This window comes from Peromyscus leucopus, chromosome 1, assembly GCF_004664715.2.
Source record: "Peromyscus leucopus breed LL Stock chromosome 1, UCI_PerLeu_2.1, whole genome shotgun sequence".
Classification (NCBI taxonomy): domain Eukaryota; kingdom Metazoa; phylum Chordata; class Mammalia; order Rodentia; family Cricetidae; genus Peromyscus; species Peromyscus leucopus.
Genome location: NC_051063.1, coordinates 43464284 through 43481981, shown reverse-complemented (window position 1 = coordinate 43481981; position 17698 = coordinate 43464284). Strand labels below are relative to the sequence as shown.

At 44.7% G+C, this 17698-nt stretch overlaps 1 protein-coding gene and 1 non-coding gene across 3 annotated transcripts in view; one reads left to right on the top strand and one right to left on the bottom strand.

The window, feature by feature from the left end:
• The window catches only part of Pcgf5 (polycomb group ring finger 5), a 118533-nt gene that overhangs the window by 80577 nt on the left and 20258 nt on the right, over positions 1–17698 (bottom strand). The gene's annotated exons all lie outside the window — the stretch shown is intronic.
• LOC114702480 lies at positions 17489–17595 on the top strand. The gene has a single exon (XR_003735998.1). It is a non-coding gene; the product is annotated as a U6 spliceosomal RNA (small nuclear RNA).

The window sequence follows — 17698 nt, the reverse complement described above, 5'->3', positions numbered from 1 at the left end:
TTATATGTAGTTTACACATTTAGGAATTTTAAGAACATCACCATTTCTAGTATTTTTTGGAAAAGTTCAAACCTGGACATCAAGGAAAACTTTCAACGCTGTATATAGATAACAGTATTCATTACAGTCCATGAACTTGCTGACCTATACACTATCAGTTCCAGGGAGGAAACTGAGGCACTTAAAGCAGTAAGGAATTTGAGGGAGCAAGAAAAAGCGCATGGCAGTAGCGTACCAATAACGGGGTGGGGGATTCAATTCTGTATCACTGATTTTTATTCTCTGGGCTATCCCTCTTAGCACTTCTAGGTTCCCATGCTTACCATCTAGACCACAGAGAACCAAAATTCATCCAGGTAAATGCCTCCACCCCACTTCTGTCACACCCAAACCACTCCCTGTTTTGGTAATTTTCAAGCAGGGTAATTTTTTAAAAAAAGCACTGTAAAGAATGGAAGTGTCTGCTACAGATGACCAACGCCAGACCTTACACTGTGTCTTCAGGATGCTGAAAGCGTGGCAAAGCCCTGGACCAATCAGGTTCAGCATTTGCTGCATTCAAAATAATCTGTTACCAAGTTCTGAAAGCCATTTCTTGTTTTGTGACCCACTGTAAGTGGTGAGAGTTATTTGGTCATCCCACAAATCCTTAGAGGACCACCTACCATCTACCAGGGACTGTGTGAGATGCCCAGAGCACAGTGCTGAGTATGTGAACAGGCCCCTGTTCTCAAAGAGCTTATGTTCAAGAAGAATTAAGTATTTAAACTTAGTCTCTGCTAAATACATACTAGCTAAGAAAATTTAAGTTAGTTACTGGAACACAGACTTCCATTTTCTTGTTTTAAATGGACATTATTATTATTATTATTATTATTATTATTATGTGTGCATGCAGGTGTGCAAACCATGAAGCACATGTGGAAGTTAAAGGACAACTTTCACTAGGCAGTGGTGGCACACACCTTGAATCCCAGAGTTCGGGAGGCAGAGGCCAAGGGATCTTGGTGAGTCTGAGGTCAGCCTTGTCTACTAAGTGAGTTCCAGAACAACCAGCGCTACACAGAGAAATTCTGTTTTGAAAAAAAAAATAAACAAAATAAAACAAAAGGACAATCTTCAGTTGATTCTCTCCTTCTATCATGGCTCTGGGGATCGAATCCAGGGTGTGGGGCCAAGTAGCAAGTGCCTTTACCCCCTGAGCCATTCTGTCTGCCCTGGAGTACAAACTTCTAACAAAAGACAAGACACTAAGTTTTGTTTTTAAATGAAAGCCTTAAGTCTGAACAGTTTGAAATACCTTAAAGTAGGTAAATTCAATATGCCATCCAGTGTTAGAACCTATTTGTGGTAATCTTACAGTTTACCCTCTTCCTTATTGCAAGCCTTGTTGGAATATACACAGAGTAGAGTGGGCAGCTAGCTTGGTGGCTGCATGCCTATTAATTCTTTCACTCCAGAGAGAGAGGCAGGAAAAGCTCAAGTTCAAGGCCTGTCTGGACTACATGGTTAGACTCTATTGCTTTAAAAAAAAAAAAGAGAAGAAAGATTTGCAAAATAATAATTTCATTTATGAGTCTAAAATTATCTTTATTTGAGCAAATAACCATTCAAAAACATGTAATCTAAAGTTTTATCACATAGTACCTCATGTACTATAACTCTGGTTACTAAAATTCAAATATTTTTATAATTTGGTGGTGTCGTGTTCCACAAACTCAACAGCAAATGATAATCGTTTGTATAAACACTATGAAAACTCTCTGACTGTGTTACATTAGCTTACACTGACGGAACACCAAATCCAATGATGTGTGCCTTCCTGAAATCATTAGGTTCACGATTACAACCTAGAGCGATCAGGTTAAAACTTTAACTGGAGTACACATTTCTGTTGTGCATAGAATGCCGACATTCAGAGAATGTGAGACTTATGAGATCTATAATCAAAATCAAACAGAGCAAACAAAACTGTCAGAGAAGCAGAAAATAGCAGGAAAGATAATTTATATTAACAAGTAGTCGATATGCCAGTATGTATTTTTCAGATCTAAAATATGACTTTTATACAAATACATATTGAATACATGTCAAACATTTATTTAATTCACTAATAGGGAAAACACCAGATGATACACCAGTGTCAGTGAAATACAGGAGAAGCAAGTATATTCTGGCCACTGAAAGCCAGAATAATGAAAAAAGATTTCTAGTGTACAAGGCTGGAGGGATGGCTTAGAGGTTAAGTGTGCTTCTTGTTCCTGCAGACAATCAGGGGTCAGTTCCCCGTACTCATGTCTGGCAGCCTGTAACTTCAGCTCCAGGAGCTTTGATGCCTTCTTCTGGATACCATGAATGAGCATGCATGTGTCTGTGCATGTTTGTACGTGTACACACACACACACACACACACACACACACACACACACAATCTTCTTAAAAATATGGCTAATTTAGTTATCAAACTAGTTAATGTCCCATGGGACAAATGAAACTCTAACTTTAGGAGGGTGCTTTCCTCTGAAATGAAACATTCTCTCCAGGAGGGGGAAATGTGCTCATGAGACCAGGAATAAACAAACTTCACATTTCCAAAGTTCATGGGGACCCTCCCCGAGTTATAGAAGCAGAAGACAGCAGCTGGGGGAGAAGACTGGTCCATGACAGTTGTGCACAGAGCTCCAGGATGTGGCTTTTGTCAGTAGCCACCCTTTGGATGGGTGTTTTGTTTTTTGTTTGTTTTTTTTTGTTGTTTTTGGTAATGTAGCTGTTTTGGGTCATCCCTGCTCTTGTAAGTAGCCCCAATAAAACTCACTGTTCACTAAGTTGGACTCTGGTGCAGCCAGTACTTTGCTCTGTCATGGGGTTCCTTTACGGGGTAGGTAGACATCTGTGTGTCCTGTCTCCCCAGGAAAAATCTCTCACACAACAGAGCATCATCTCTATCACACAGAAATCCTTTGTAGCCCACCAATCTACATATAATACCTGATTTTGCAGAATCAGAGTTCTACTTAACAATCAATAGTAACTTAGACAAAGGTATACTTTCCTAAGGGATATGTCCAAGCATATGTAACTGTTCCAGGGTAACACAGAACGGACATGGAATCACATCCCCATCTCACTCCCAACGCGTACCTGTCCCCACCTCTCTCTCAAGGTTTGGACCGTTTTTCCAAACATTTTAAAGATGCAATGCACTCCTGGCTGCTTCACACTGTCCCATAAGGGGCTGACCTTGATATCGGCATGCTCCAGGGCAGTGGTTCCCAACCTTCCTGATGCTGCGACCCTTCAGTACAGGTCCTCACGTTGTGTTGACCGCCAACCAGAAAATTATTTTTGTTACTACCTCATAACTGTCATTTTGCTACTGCTATGAACTGTAACATAAATATCTGTGTTTTCCAGTGGTCTTAGGCGACCCCTGTGAAGGGGCTGCAACCAACAGGTTGAGAACCGCTGCTCTAGAGACTTGAACTAGCCTGTAAAGTCATACAGAGGTGAACATCTCACCTGACCCCTAAAAAGGCTGTAAAAAAAGTCCTTGATTTTTTTTTCTTGTTTGTCTTCTTCTTGCTTTCTGTCACAAATCTGGCTCCCGGTTGGCCACGTGAGAAAACCTGCTGCTTGCCCTGCTTCAGTCAGTCATTCCCACCAGTATACTTCCTTGCTGCTTCCCTTGCCGAAACCCCCCCTACGAACACTAAGCAGGCCAACCTTTTCAGCAAAGCACCACCCTTTGACATAAAAATCCATGCAAATTCACACCACAGTTTTATAGTCAGCACTGTGTTATTAACACGCACATGGTTCATCTTCCCATCCCCCTACCCTCGGGCCAGCGATAAGCACCTCCCTATTTAAGATCAGTAAGTTAACGGCCTCCATAAGCCGAAGCCAATTAAGTAACAAAGCAAAAAAACCTTCTCAAGGGCTTTCGGAGTAAACAGTTAGAAACTCCGGATTCTGGACTACGCATTACATCAAGACTAATGAGCAAGAAAGGTGCGTGCCACACAAGGACCACTCACTGTTTGCCAAATAGGTCCTAACAGGGGTTTTAGAAAAACTTATCCTTTTTAATCTTCACAGAAATCCTATAAACTAATTTGTATTTTAGCCTCTCTTTTTCGGATGAATAAACTGACGTATCACAGAATTAACTTTCCCAAGGTCACAATGTTGGTGGGACTCAAGTTCAGATTATTACTAGCTTCAGAGTTCATAGGCTTAAGCACTATCCTATGTGACAGATGACTGAAAAATTATATAAAACAGATCCATCACTACCCTCCACCACCATCACAATCATCCTCACACGTGTATAGCATCCTTACACAAATCATCCTTCCAAACGTATGAAGATTTTAAAATGTACTTCTTACCACAACCCCGTTAAGTAAGTAAGACTATTATTCACTTTGCAGAAGAAACTGAGACAGAGGTCAAGCACCCGCTTGAGGCCACAGTACTAACGAGATGCATATTGGGATGTAGTCTGGGCAGCTTTGTCCCCATGTCCCGATTCCCCCCTCCAACTCCTGACAACCAATCCAAGGCTCACAGTAATCCTGAGAGCACAGGGCAGCCGGGAGTGCCTACTCTTCAGAACCTCTGAGGCTGGAAAGCGCCATGCCAAAGTACAGAACAACCGTAACTAAATGCTCATTGGTATAACCAAAAGTCATCCGATTACAAGGTTTTCATTCAGCCTTCTTCAGAGGGCAAAAACGTAACACACTTAAGCAAAGTTTCATCCAGGATGACTCTGAAAAGACTCCCCACCCCACCCCAGAAAACTTAGTCAATTCAGAACAAACGAGGTGTTGTGGTGGCTTCTTACACATCCTTCTATAGAAATTGGTTTTGTTCTTGCAGCATTGGGGTTTCTCAGAATTCCCTCAGGGGCTGTGGGTAGTTGGAGGAGGAGAAAAAAACCAAAGGACCGAGGTTCCGACTCCACGTTCAAGCGAGTGGCTCCGTTAATGTGTTTAAATACTGGGCTTCCCCTGGTGGTTTTGCTGTGAGATTTTGTTCTAAGTGGGCAGCCCTTCTCAGTTGTGACGCCTTCCCTGGCCTTAGAATTTCTCCTTTTGCTTCTTGTCTGGCATGTTTACCCAAGCTCTGGCCATTCTCTCACCTGACCCTCCCTCTTCACTCCGACCTGCCAATCATAACCAGTAGCACAGCTCCTGCATATTACATGGCAAGCTCTAGTTAGATATTTTGATATCAGTTACATTGTGGAGTGTCCTATAATACCCCTGTGAATTGAATTCTACCATATCGATACGGTTTTCAGAGCAGGAAACCAAGGCTTCATTTGCCTACTGCCCAATGTTCACTAGGTAGGAGATGAAGACAGGATGAAAGGTCTAGTCAGCCCTCTCCAAATCCCCCCAACTGTTTACCAGCAGGCTATCCTGCCCTTCACCCACTTCAGTATTGTTCTAGTTCCCACTGGGACTTTGTTGGAGACCCATTCTGTTGAAACACAAGGCACACAGGAAATACCTTTCTTTCTGGACCTCAGGACACAGTCTCAGGCAAGGATAGGTGGGCAGGTGATTGACAATGTCCCAGTTCCTTTCCATGTGAGCAGGGCAACTCTGGAGAGTGGATACTGGTTTCTGGAGTGCCTGAAGGGACTGGGTTCCCGTGGCCCCATAGCAGAGTCCTTCTAGAATGCACCTTTCTTGGGTGACTTTTCTCTCATGATCCCACTTCCATAGTTGTCTGGTGACACTTCAGGAGGTTGCTTCTCAAGTACTTATAATGGGAGGGTGTTGGGGAATATTATTTTAAATGTGTTACTTTTGTTTATGTTGCATTTGTTTAACTCTATGAAGCTGTGTTACTGTGCCTGTCTAAACACCTGATGGTCTAAAAAAGAACTGAACAGCCAATAGCAAGACAGGAGAAAGGATAGGTGGGGCTGGCAGGCAGAGAGAATATATAGAAGGAGAAATCTGGGAGGAGAAGTAGTCAGACACCCAGCCATGGAGTAAGAGTGAAAGTAAGGTTACAGAAGAAAAGATAAAAGCCCAGAGGTGAAAGACAGATGGGCTAAGTTAAGAAAAGCTGGCAAGACACAAGCCAAGCTAAGGCGGGCATTTACATTAAGAACAAGTTTCCGTGTGTGATTTATTTGGAAGCTGAGTGGTGGACCCCCCAAAAGAGTAAAAACAAACAACAACAGGAGGGAGTCTGTGCTGTGGAAAGCCATACCAAGATCTCCTCTCCCTTCTTACTACCCCAATTCTCTATTTGCCAGACAGGAGTGCTCCATAAACATCTCTAAGGCTTCATCAATGAATGACATCTACAAAAGTTCAGTAGCAAACTAAGATTGACCATAAAGTTTATTTCATTTTTTCTAAAAACAAACAAAAACAACAACAACAACAAAACCATTTTTTATGAGTGTTTTGCCTGATGTGTGCCTGGTGCCCAAGGAGGCCAGAATAGGGTATACAATCCCCTGGACCTGGAGCTAAAGATCACTGTAAGCCACTGTATGGGTGCTGGGAACCAAACCAAGGTCCTATGGAAGGGCAGTAAGTGTTCTTAACCACTGAGCCATCTCCCCAGCCCCAGAGGTCACTACTTTTTAATAAAAATCCTGCATCATATCTTAGCGATGAGACCAAGTCTCACCTACAGTAACATGGACGGTGCTCAGGTCGAGCTGAGGACTGGCAGGAGGTTCTTGCGGTACTTCCGTGAGTGCTTTAGGGCTCTGCAGGGATGGACTTTGCCCAGGTCACTTTCTCAAGGTGACCAACATGCAATGACTGAGGGGGGCTGGTAGAAAGGCCTGGCTATGACAGCTCAGTCCAGAGAGGTCTGAAGAGCTATTCCAGCTCAGACTCCCAGTGAGGCTGGTATAGCAGCTTAATTTTTCCTTTGTCTCTCCCCTCACCACCCCAACACCCCATGAGTGAGTGTGTGTGTGTGTGTGTGTGTGTGTGTGTGTGTGTGTGTGTGAAGTGTCTGTATGTGGCATAAGTATATGCATGTATAGACATGCAAAGGCTGGAAGAGGACATTGGATATCCTGCTCTATTGGTCTCTGCCTCCCCCCTTTGAAACAGGATATCTCACTGAATTTGGAACTAGGCTGGCAGCCTCAGTGATCCTATTGCCTCTACCTGCCACAGGACTGAGGTGACAGACAGACAGACAGACAGAGACACACACACGGCCAAACACAGCTTTTTTCATGGGTCCTGAGATCCGAACTCAGCTCTGCATCCTTATACAGCAAGCAGCCTTACCCACTGAGATATTTTCCCAGCCCCTCCTTCCTGTCTCTCTTACACGAAGACCACCACCCTGAGTCTGCGAGAACCAAACCTGTGACAAGAAAACTTTGCTGGTGGAGACAGTGGCCCCTTCTTGATGCTCTGGAATCAGGAAGAGAGTGGGGGAAGAGGAGAGGTGGCGGTTTTAACAGAATGGAATGAGGCAGACACAGACCTGCTAGGTTTGAGATGCAGTTTCAGTTTCTGAACAAAACAAGAAAGACATAAAAGGTCAGAGCAGCCAGTGAAACTGAAAGCGGAGAACACAGCTGAGGCAACCAGAGACAATGATGTAAGAGAAGCGTCGAGAAGGGCTTAGGATGGGCTCCCTGACAATGGGACACGGACCGGATATACACAGCCAAGACTCCTGGGGTAGAGTCACCCTGACCTGAAACAGGACCCCCGACTTCGAGAAACTCCATCCAATCCACAGAGTGTGGGCCACAGCGGGGAGAGGCCAAATGTCACGTGGAAATTCCCAGTTAAGTGCAGGGTTGAACTGGTTCTACTGTAGAGTCCAGGGGGATCCCCGGAGTGCTGTCACCAGGCAGGACCTGTACAGAGAACCTTCCCCGGAGCCGAAGGGCATAGGGGGGCCTGGGTCCCCAGCAACGGTCAGATTTGCTCTGAGGCAGGAAAGGCGGTGACAGAGCTTTGCTCATGGTTGTGTCCAACTGCTGATACCCACCACCTCCCCTCCTGCACTGTGGCGAAGAGATCAGACGTGTGGAGGGTGGTAGCAGAGAGATTGATACTTAAGCTGATGAATCTGGGTGGAGTCCGCAGAGAGGGCAGGGGTTAGTTTTATCTGAAGGAGGGTGGCCACACAAAGAGGAAGTGAAGTACCAAGAACAAGGACAATGCTGGTGCCCAAGGTCCCCCCTGAAGTGAGGAGACCAGTGTGGTTGAGAAGGAGCAGAAGGGCTGGCTTGGACGGGGCCTTCTGGCTTCTGCTTGAAGGTGGAAAACCCTGGGGACATAATTGGGTAGAATGATGTAATCTGACCCTCCAGTTTCGCTGGGTTACTGTTGGAATGTGAAATGTCCCCGAGGCTCGTGTTTGAACACGTGGTCCACGGATGGTGGTGGTGTGTTGGAAAGTTGTGGAACTTTCTAAAGCTTAGTTGGAGGAAAGAGGTCCCTTGGGGCGGGACCCAAGGTTATGACACCCCTTTGGGGCTGTCTCTTCGTGACTGCTGCCATAACGTAACCAGCCACTGCATACGCCTGCCACCATGGAGTCACCGTACCTTTCCTGCCGTGATATACCATGTCCCCGAACTGTGAGCACGGTCCCCCTCCTGTCTGTCACTGTTCTGTCACCGCAATGAGAGAAGCAAGCAACAAGCCCTCTCCAGGGTTTCAGTTTTACATACTATTCCTCACAACCTGACCAGTTAAACACGCCGTGAGCTCACTCTCAACCCCTAAGGATTCAGGCTCTGTGAGAGGAAGTGCTTGTCTGTCTGTTGGGCCTGTTGGTGAAGCAATTCTCCCAGTCCCACTTACAGTGTATAATTAACACAACGAATCAACACACCATCTTGGAAAAATCCTGAATGTCCTTCATGAATGACAGTGTGAACCCAGACAAGGACACACAGGTGTGCGTTTGACCTACTACTGTGAGGACAAAACAACATATATTTTTATCTCTTTGGGGACATTTAGAACAGGTCCCCAAAACCAAATTATGTTTCTCTTTTCTAAAGACTGATGGCAAAGTTCAAGGAAAAAACACAGACCCAGCAGCCATTTGGGAGGCTCAAATGTATGAAATTCATTCACTAATCACGTGCTCAATAAGAGTATCCAAGAGAAGCTATTATAATAATGAGATTGAAGCAGGATAGTACTTGGGAGGGGTGGTCCTGTTCAAGGCAGGAAGGGGGTTGTGGGGAAGGATATTTACTCTCCCATTCGCACTAGGGTTTCCACCTACCCAGGTAAGTCTCAGGTGTGGCCTCTGGTTGTAAGGAAAAAAAAATGTTTGGAATTCACCAGTAAAAACTAATGAGAGATCTGCCTGCCTTTGCCTTCGAGTGCTGGAATTAAAGGTGTGTGCTACAATGATTGACTCCTGGTTTTAAAAAATCAGTTTAGGTGTCTTTTCATAATACTCAAGTTTCTAGATCAATTCATTGGTTCCAGTTATAGCAAAAGTGATTTATATTTCCAATGGAAAAACAGGAGTAGGAAAACATTATTGAAATGTGATCGAACAAAATGAAGTTCTTTGATCCTGCAGGGAAGGGGAAGGAGGGGGGCTGTGCTTGTACTGGGTGGGGGTGGAGGGCCACTCGGAAGGAACTGACAGAGCCACCAGTAAAGCTGTGGTTCGTTCTTTCTGGAAGCAAGGCTCCCACTGACTCTCCATCATTAGCCCTTTTATCACAAAACTCCGAAGTCCATTGTGAGCTTGAAACCGTCATTTAACCTCACTGACTCTCCATGCCTACACTGTAAAAAGCAGGCTACCTTATAAATCACACCTGCTAGGGGTTAAATAATGTAACACAGATGTAACACTCTGCACAATGCCTGGACAGCAGCAAGCCCTCCATAAATGTCAGTGCTCGCTGCGACGCTGCCACTGCCTGTGGAGATCTTACTTTCCACAGCTACACGTCGGTGCAGACACCCCTGGAAAATAACAGGCCACAGAGCGGTCACACAGACAGACGGGGAAACATGCCTGAAGAACCCAGCTATCTCAGATCAGGCACCAGACACATCAACAAGCCTGTAGATGAATCTGGCCCAGAGCTGCTGCGTCTACACTGTGAATACCATGTGGAACAGGGCCAGACCATACAGCCAAATTCCAGACTCAAGAAACTGTGGGAGATAACAAATGATTACCGTTGTTTGAAGTCATTAAGCTTTGGGGTGATTTGATACACAGCATCAGATAACCAGAACACTGTGGTCAATCCAGTCTCTTATCCACTTCTTACCTAGAAACTACATCATGCTATTAGCCTGTTTGGCAAAAAGACAGGAGTGTCTCCTCATCCTGCACCGGGAAGCAAGAATCTGGAAGCTCCAGGGAAGAACCATAGCCTGTCTTCCTGTGAATGCCAATGCCTCAGTGGTCCTTAGTTTGTACGTGACTTCATGAGCTGGCACAAAACCAGACCATGGGAGTGGGGGTGGGCTGAGCAATGAGTAACAATCAGGAAAACTGTGTAGTCAATAAGTATAGAATTGGCTCCTTCCATATGGGGGTCGTCTGAGGGCAGGGGGGGGTGCTGTTTTCAAGCTACACAGGGTATGGTGGAAATATGAATGAGAACATGAGTCTGAATGAGTGTGTGATGTAGCTGTGGACAGAGTCAAATGGCAAGGACACAGGTGTGCCAGTAAATGAGTTTTCACTGAGAAGGAGCGGGGTGACTGTATGTGCCAAGAGTAGTGTGTGGTATTTTGTTAGGGTACTATGGAAGGTTCCTCTGGGATGCTGGAACACTTCTGTTAAAACTTGTGTGATGGTGCATGACTTTAATCCCAGTGCTTGGGAGGCAGAGGCAGGTGGATCTCTGTGAGTCAGAGGCCAGCCAGGGCTACACAGAGAAACCCTGTCTGGAAACAAAACAAAACAACAACAAACCAAACCCAAACAAAAACTTGCATGGCTGAAGCCATGGGAAGGTTTTCGATAACAAGGAATAAGGCATCACAATAAACAGGAAGGCCCTGGTGAGGGGTAGGTATGGGGCATGAAACTCTGCTCTGAGTTTCCACAGTGCCATGAGTACTTAGCTCTTTTGATACATATGCATGGATATTTTGCTTAAAAAGTCAAAGCTAGCTGGGCAGTGGTGGCACACGCCTTTAATCCCAGCACTTGGGAGGCAGAGCCAGGCAGATCTCTGTGAGTTCAAGGCCAGCCTGGTCTACAGAGTGAGATCCAGGACAGGCACCAAAACTATACAGAGGAACCCTCAAGGACTGGGGTGCAGCTCAGTGGTAGGAAATTTGCCTAACATGTGCAAGGCTCTGGTTTTTATCCTCAACACACACACACTGAACATACTACAACTTGAACTTTGTATGGCGGAATGCATGCCTGGGAACTGGAGAGATGGCTCAGTGGTTAACAGCACTTGTTGCTCTCACAGAAGACCCGGGCTTGGTTCCCAACATCCAAGTAGTGGCTCACAACACCCTTTAACTCTAGTTCCAGGGACTCTGATATCCTCTTCTGACCTCCAAGGGCACCAGGCACACATGTGGTGAACAGACAAACATGCAGTGGAACATTCAATACACATAAAAAAAAAATACATCTCTAAAGATTTAACCCAGGACAGGTTATGTTTTGTTTAAATTTTAGCAGAAGGTTTTTTGTTTGTTTGCTTGTTTGTTTCAATTAGTACATTTCTCTACTGGGCACTATTTCCTCCCCCAAATCTCTTGGCACACTTTTTCAGTCCAGCCTTTGCCAGTATCTCATTTCAGCTTCGCCCTCTTCTTACACTGTCTACTCTGGCCTTACTCAGCCACCACCACATGGAATACCAGGAGAAGCCCACTGAGCCACTCTGACACACACACACACACACACACACACACACACACACACAGAGAGGGAGAGGGAGGGGAGGGGGGGGGGGGGGGAGGGGGGGGGGGGGGGGGGGGGGGGGGGAGAGGGAGAGGGAGAGGGTCTTGAAATACACTTAAGACCCTGCATGGAGTACCTGGCCAGCAGGGAGTAGATAAGGAGTGTCTCTCTATCCTGTCAATAAATGGTCCTGGAGATCTCCTTCAGCTAAGGCTTCCAAAGCTACCTCTGTGCCTTCAAATGCCTACCTCTCTCTTCTTACGGATTCTTATATCCAACCGTTTACTCTGTGGATTTTCTGTGGCTACTGTAGTCAGTTACCCAAGTTAACTTTTATTATTTTATAGCTTTATGGTCAGGTGTTGGCGGTCTTGAGGATGCAGGGGAGAACAGCTTCTGTTTGCTAGAGGCCATGCACATGCTCAGGCCCATGTCTTCCTTCCTCCATCTTCACTCGGCAATGGTGCTTCTGATCACTTCTCCAGTTGCCTCGGCTTCTGGCCACCACGTGAAAGTTCCCAGCTTTTAGGGACTGGCGCAAATAGGCGAGGCCACCTAGATAACCTGCCATCTCAAGGTTAACCCTAGAGTGACACAGCCACAGGTTATGGAGACTAGAATGTCAAATATTTGAGACCAACTGTTCTGCCTCCCACACTGTGCCCCTTGCTGGGTGGCTGACACACATCTCTTACTCAGGATGTTCAAACTGAGCTCCACTCTGTTCTTTAACACTCCACCCGTGGTTCTCTGTATCTCACCTGATAGCAACTCCATCCTTTAGGTCATGTGGGAGCATCTCTGGATTCTCCCCCGCATCCAAGTCATAAAGAAACAGACTGTCTTTAAAATATATCTAGCCTGGTCACTTTATTGCTGGGGGATGGTCTGTATGTCAAATTGCTCTGATTGGTCAATAAATAAAACTGATTGGCCAGTGGCCAGGCAGGGAGTAGGTGGGACAAGGAGAGAGGAGAATTCTGGGAAGCGGAAGGCTGAGGCAGAGAGACACTGCCAGCCGCCGCCATGACCAGAAGCATGTGAAGTCGCCGGTAAGCCACCAGCCACGTGGCAAGGTATAGATTTATGGAAATGGATTGATTTAAGCTATAAGAACAGTTAGCAAGAAGCCTGCCACGGCCATACAGTTTGTATGCAATATAAGTCTCTGTGTTTACTTGGTTGGGTCTGAGAGGCTGTGGGACTGGCGGGTGACAAAGATTTGTCCTGACTGTGGACAAGGCAGGAAAACTCTAGCTACACTTTATCATCTCCATTACTACTGATCTGAGCTGCCACCATCTTGCACTAGGAATCCTGGCATCATTTCTAACTGGCCTTCCTGTTTCTCTCCTGGAGTCTATTTTCAGAGCAGCCGGTAAGATTTTTTTTTTTAAGCTAAATAAGTTGATTGCTTCTGTGATGAAAACATGCAATGTCCCCATTGCTCCCTTGGAATAAAAGCCAGAGTCCTTTATGGTCTCCGCTAAATTCCCTTTCTGACCTCATTTCCCACGCAACCCCATTTTCCGCATTCCAGTCACAGAGACCACCTTGCAGTCCCTCCATCCCCCAGGTCTACCACCTTGGAACGTGGTTCTGGCTTTCTCTTTGCCTAGGGCTCTCTTGGCCAGCTCCCTTACCCTGCGGGTGTTCAATTACTGATAGGTCAAAGCTCCACAAAAAGAGGAGCCTCAACCAAACCACTTATTATCTCAGTTCTGTGGGTCACAAGCCCGGCTGCAGCATCAGCTGAGTCTTTCACTTAAGCCCACCGAAAGCATCTTCTTCGGGTTGCTTCTGCCTGCTTCTGGGTTTCGGCTGGATTCAGTCTCCGTTGGGTCTCTGGGGGGCAGTGAGTGGAAAGCTGATCTATTTCCTCAAGACTGTTCCCTGTCCTTCTTATGCTTCCCCATGGGCCCCTTTATGCTGATTTGGAATGAGAGCACACCAACGTCTTGACACTTCCATACACTAACCAGTGTGATTTTTCTACTTTAAGGGCCATCTCCTAGTTTAAGACTTAACTTTGATTGCACCCAGGAAGTTTGTTTAGCCTGGAAATTTAACCTATTCACAGGTACTTATATGATAGCCAAGCTCTCCGCTCCCCACTTCCCTTGGATTCCTCCTTTTCTGATCCAGTTCTCCTGTTTCCACAGCTTGTACTACTTTGTGAAAAACATAGTAATACCTGTGTTTACTGAGAATTCTGTTTTCTAATACTAGAAAAATCAACTCTGTAAGGTTAAGAATGTCTGTTGTGCATGACAATATGCCAAAGACAACCTATCAGACAGTGCGATAGGCATTTCTTTAACGAGTAAGTGGCCCTATCCTAAGACTATCTCCTAACCCATTTCTACAGGGTTTTGTGGTTGTCAACCTTTCTTTGCTCTTACCAGCTTGGAAGTACTAAGCAGGATAGATTTCTGCAGCGATGGCAAGGCAGGTGGGTACATGGCAAACACTGTTTCTCTTGGGATATTCTGTAACTTCTGTCAACAGCATCTAATCGGCTTCATTCTCATTGTCAAAGACGTACAGAAATGCCTGCTGGGGGAAGTGTGTCTAATTATAATTTCTATAAGAGTAAGTATGGTTTCTTTTTAGACCATTATCCAAGTAGAAAAGCGAAGCTAATTGAGTTGTTGAGCTAGCCTCATCTCAACATGTCTAGACAATAAATGGACTGAAATTAGTAATAAATGCTTTCTAAAAATCTCTACAAACTGAAAAATTGGGCCACACTGATCTAAAGAAGAACCACTAGAAACAAGGGAAAGCTGTTTAAGTTTAAAGCACAGACTGGCCCCCAGCAAGCTTAAATGAAGCTAGAAGGAATGAAAGGAAGAGGGCAAGAGTAGAGGGAGCTAGCCAGGAGATGAACATAAGTGGGCTTTAGAACCAAATGCATTTTAGAAAAAAAAAGACCCAGGTGTATTAGAACATGGAACTGAAGCTCAGAGAAGGTGAGCAACCCTCTCATCTCACACAGCTAGTCAGACATACTACTGCAGACTAAAACAGTGAGAAGAATCAAATCTCTCTGCCTTGTTTTGTCACAGCGTCTCATGCAGTCCAGACTGCCTCTAAGGCTGGCCTGGAACTCTGGACCCTCCGGTCTCCACCTCCCGAGTGATGAGAGGGACACAGCTGGCTTTTCTTGGGCAATGTTCCTTTAACTTTGGAGGACTGAATCTGTATGTTAGCAACCAGTGAGACACTGCCTGTCCGTCTCAGACTTGTCCCAACTAGGTCAGGATGCCTCACTTCAGGAGCAGTGCTCTTGACAGGGGACAGTCCCCAAGGAGCACGGCCACAAGCCTTGCAGCATCACAGTGGCCCTTGGGGGGGGGGGGCTGCTCAGGACACCAGTGCGCAAGGTCAAACTGATGAGACCACACTTGAGCAAACCAAGAGGGTCAAATGCTGTACTGTCTAAGCAGATTACCTAGATGCTAATGGAGAAGAATGACCATCGATGCAAGGTTCTTGACAGAAATCCGTATTTATAGACACAAAATGCTGCCCGTAGAAAGGCAAAAATGAAGGAAATCATATTTTAAGAGAATAAATCATATATATTTTTAATGAGATTCTCACATAAACACAGAGGCAGCAGGAATTAATGTGAAGTAGTTTCTAAATTTATCAAATCATCACCCACTGCATTCTGAATACCTACAACAGGGAAGAAAAACAGTGCAATAATGCAGATCTATATTTAATACAGAGGCAAGAGCTCATTTGTTTGGTGTTTCTCAATGCTCTTCCATTCACTATTAAGCAGCTGGTATTTTCTTTTTTAAAAAAAAAATCAAGAAATTGGTTTATTAAGGGAATATACACAGAGTGACTTACTCAATGGGAAAGCATTGCTGTTCGAGAGAAGGAGAAAATAATGTATTTTTGGATCCACCAATCATCCAGCCTCACCATGGTTACAGACTGTGTTTCATAACTTTCCAGAAGCACACTTGAGTCAAAATGACCTTGGTAGTAATTTGAACCAAATCCTCTATCTTATACAAGGAGAAACTAAAGCTTAAAGAGGAAGGGCACACTACGCCTCCTCACTCTGCAGGACTGATGTGGAATCATTACCCTTTATGACCTCAATGTCTGCACTCCTAAAAACCATACAACGAAATCCTAACCTCCAAGGTGACCCTATTAAGGTGAGGCCTTCCAAAGGCATTACATCATGAGGGTGCAGCTGAGATGCATGCCTTCACCAAAGAGAGTCACGGACTAGTTCCATCCTGCCATGCAAGGGCACAGCCAAGAAAGTACATGCTAGAAACCAGAAACCTCGCCCTCACCACACATCAGCCTGCTCATGTCTTGATCTTGGGCTTCCCCGCCCCTAGAATTGTAAAGAATAAACTTCTGTTGTTTGTTAAGTCACCCAGCTTCTGGCATTTTGTTACAGCAGCCCGAATAAGCTAAGGAATCACTTCAGGAAAAAAAAAAAAAAAGGTAGATGTTAATTTCTGTCTGGCTCTTATTTGTAAACTACATAAAACTGTTTTCAGTGGTTAAAATTTCCATGGGTTTTCACGATTAAAAAAAACCTTAAATTTTTTTTTTTTTTTTTATAGTTAAGATTTCAGTGTAACTTGAACAAAGATGCGTTGCATTCTGGCTCACGTGATTCTAGACTTTAGCCGATTTGCTTTCAGCCAAGGAGGCTTCATGAAAGAAAGCAGATAAGCCATGAGCACCGTGCAGACCTCTCTGGAGGTTTTTTTGTTTTGTTTGTTTGTTTTTCAAGACAGGGTCTCTCTTTGTAGCCCTGACTGTCCTGAAACTCACAGAGATCCACCTGCCTCTGCCTCTTGAGTGCTGGGATTAAAGGTGTGCATCACCAACGGCTGGTATTTTTCCAGCTTATTTTTTTAAGATTTTTTTTAACCTCAGATATTTAATATTTATAAAGTCTTTGATGGTTTTTACTTTACCCATTTTTGTACAGATAGGTATATCTACATTTATGCATATGTATGTATCTGTGACTATTTGGAAAGAACGTGTTATAAACTTATATTTGGTAGGGAAAGACATAACAAAAATTAAAAGCAATTCAACTTTTAGCTATATATTTCTAAGTGGAATTGATCTTGAACCCCAACCAGACAAGTGCAGATTCTCAATACTTTACAGAGAAATCTTTTATTCATTTGCCTAACATTTATTACACATGCTAACTGCGTGTTGTTAGACTATAGGTTACAAACCTAGATAAAAAGTTCACAATTTGCCGGGCAGTGGTGGCACTGGCCTTTAATCCCAGCACTCAGGAGGCAGAGCCAGGCAAATCTTTGTGAGTTCGAGTCCAGCCTGGTCTACAAAGTGAGATCCAGGACAGGCTCCAAAGCTACACAGAGAAACCCTGTCTCGAAAAACAACAACAACAAAAAAAAAGTTCACAATTTAATCACTGCTGAATGCACAATATGGGGGAGAAAAACCTAACAGGTCATGGCTGTGGCACAGTAAATGCACCGATAGTGGGGAAAGAATGGAGGGAGATGACCAGGTGTCAGGAGGTGAAGGGAAATGAGAGGAGAAAATTGTCAATAGCAGTCTGCACAACAGAAGAATGTTTGTGCTAGCTTTGGCAGCATGGATACTAAACCTGGAACGATACAGGGAAGATTAGCATGGCCCCTGCGCAAGGCTGACAGGCAAATCTGTGACGTGTTCCATATTTGTTTCCAGTTGCTTTAAGGAACTTACGGCTGTATGTTTTGTTTGATCAAAGAATAACTTCGCTGTCTTCATTTTTGAAAGTATGAAGTCACAAGGTTGTTAAATA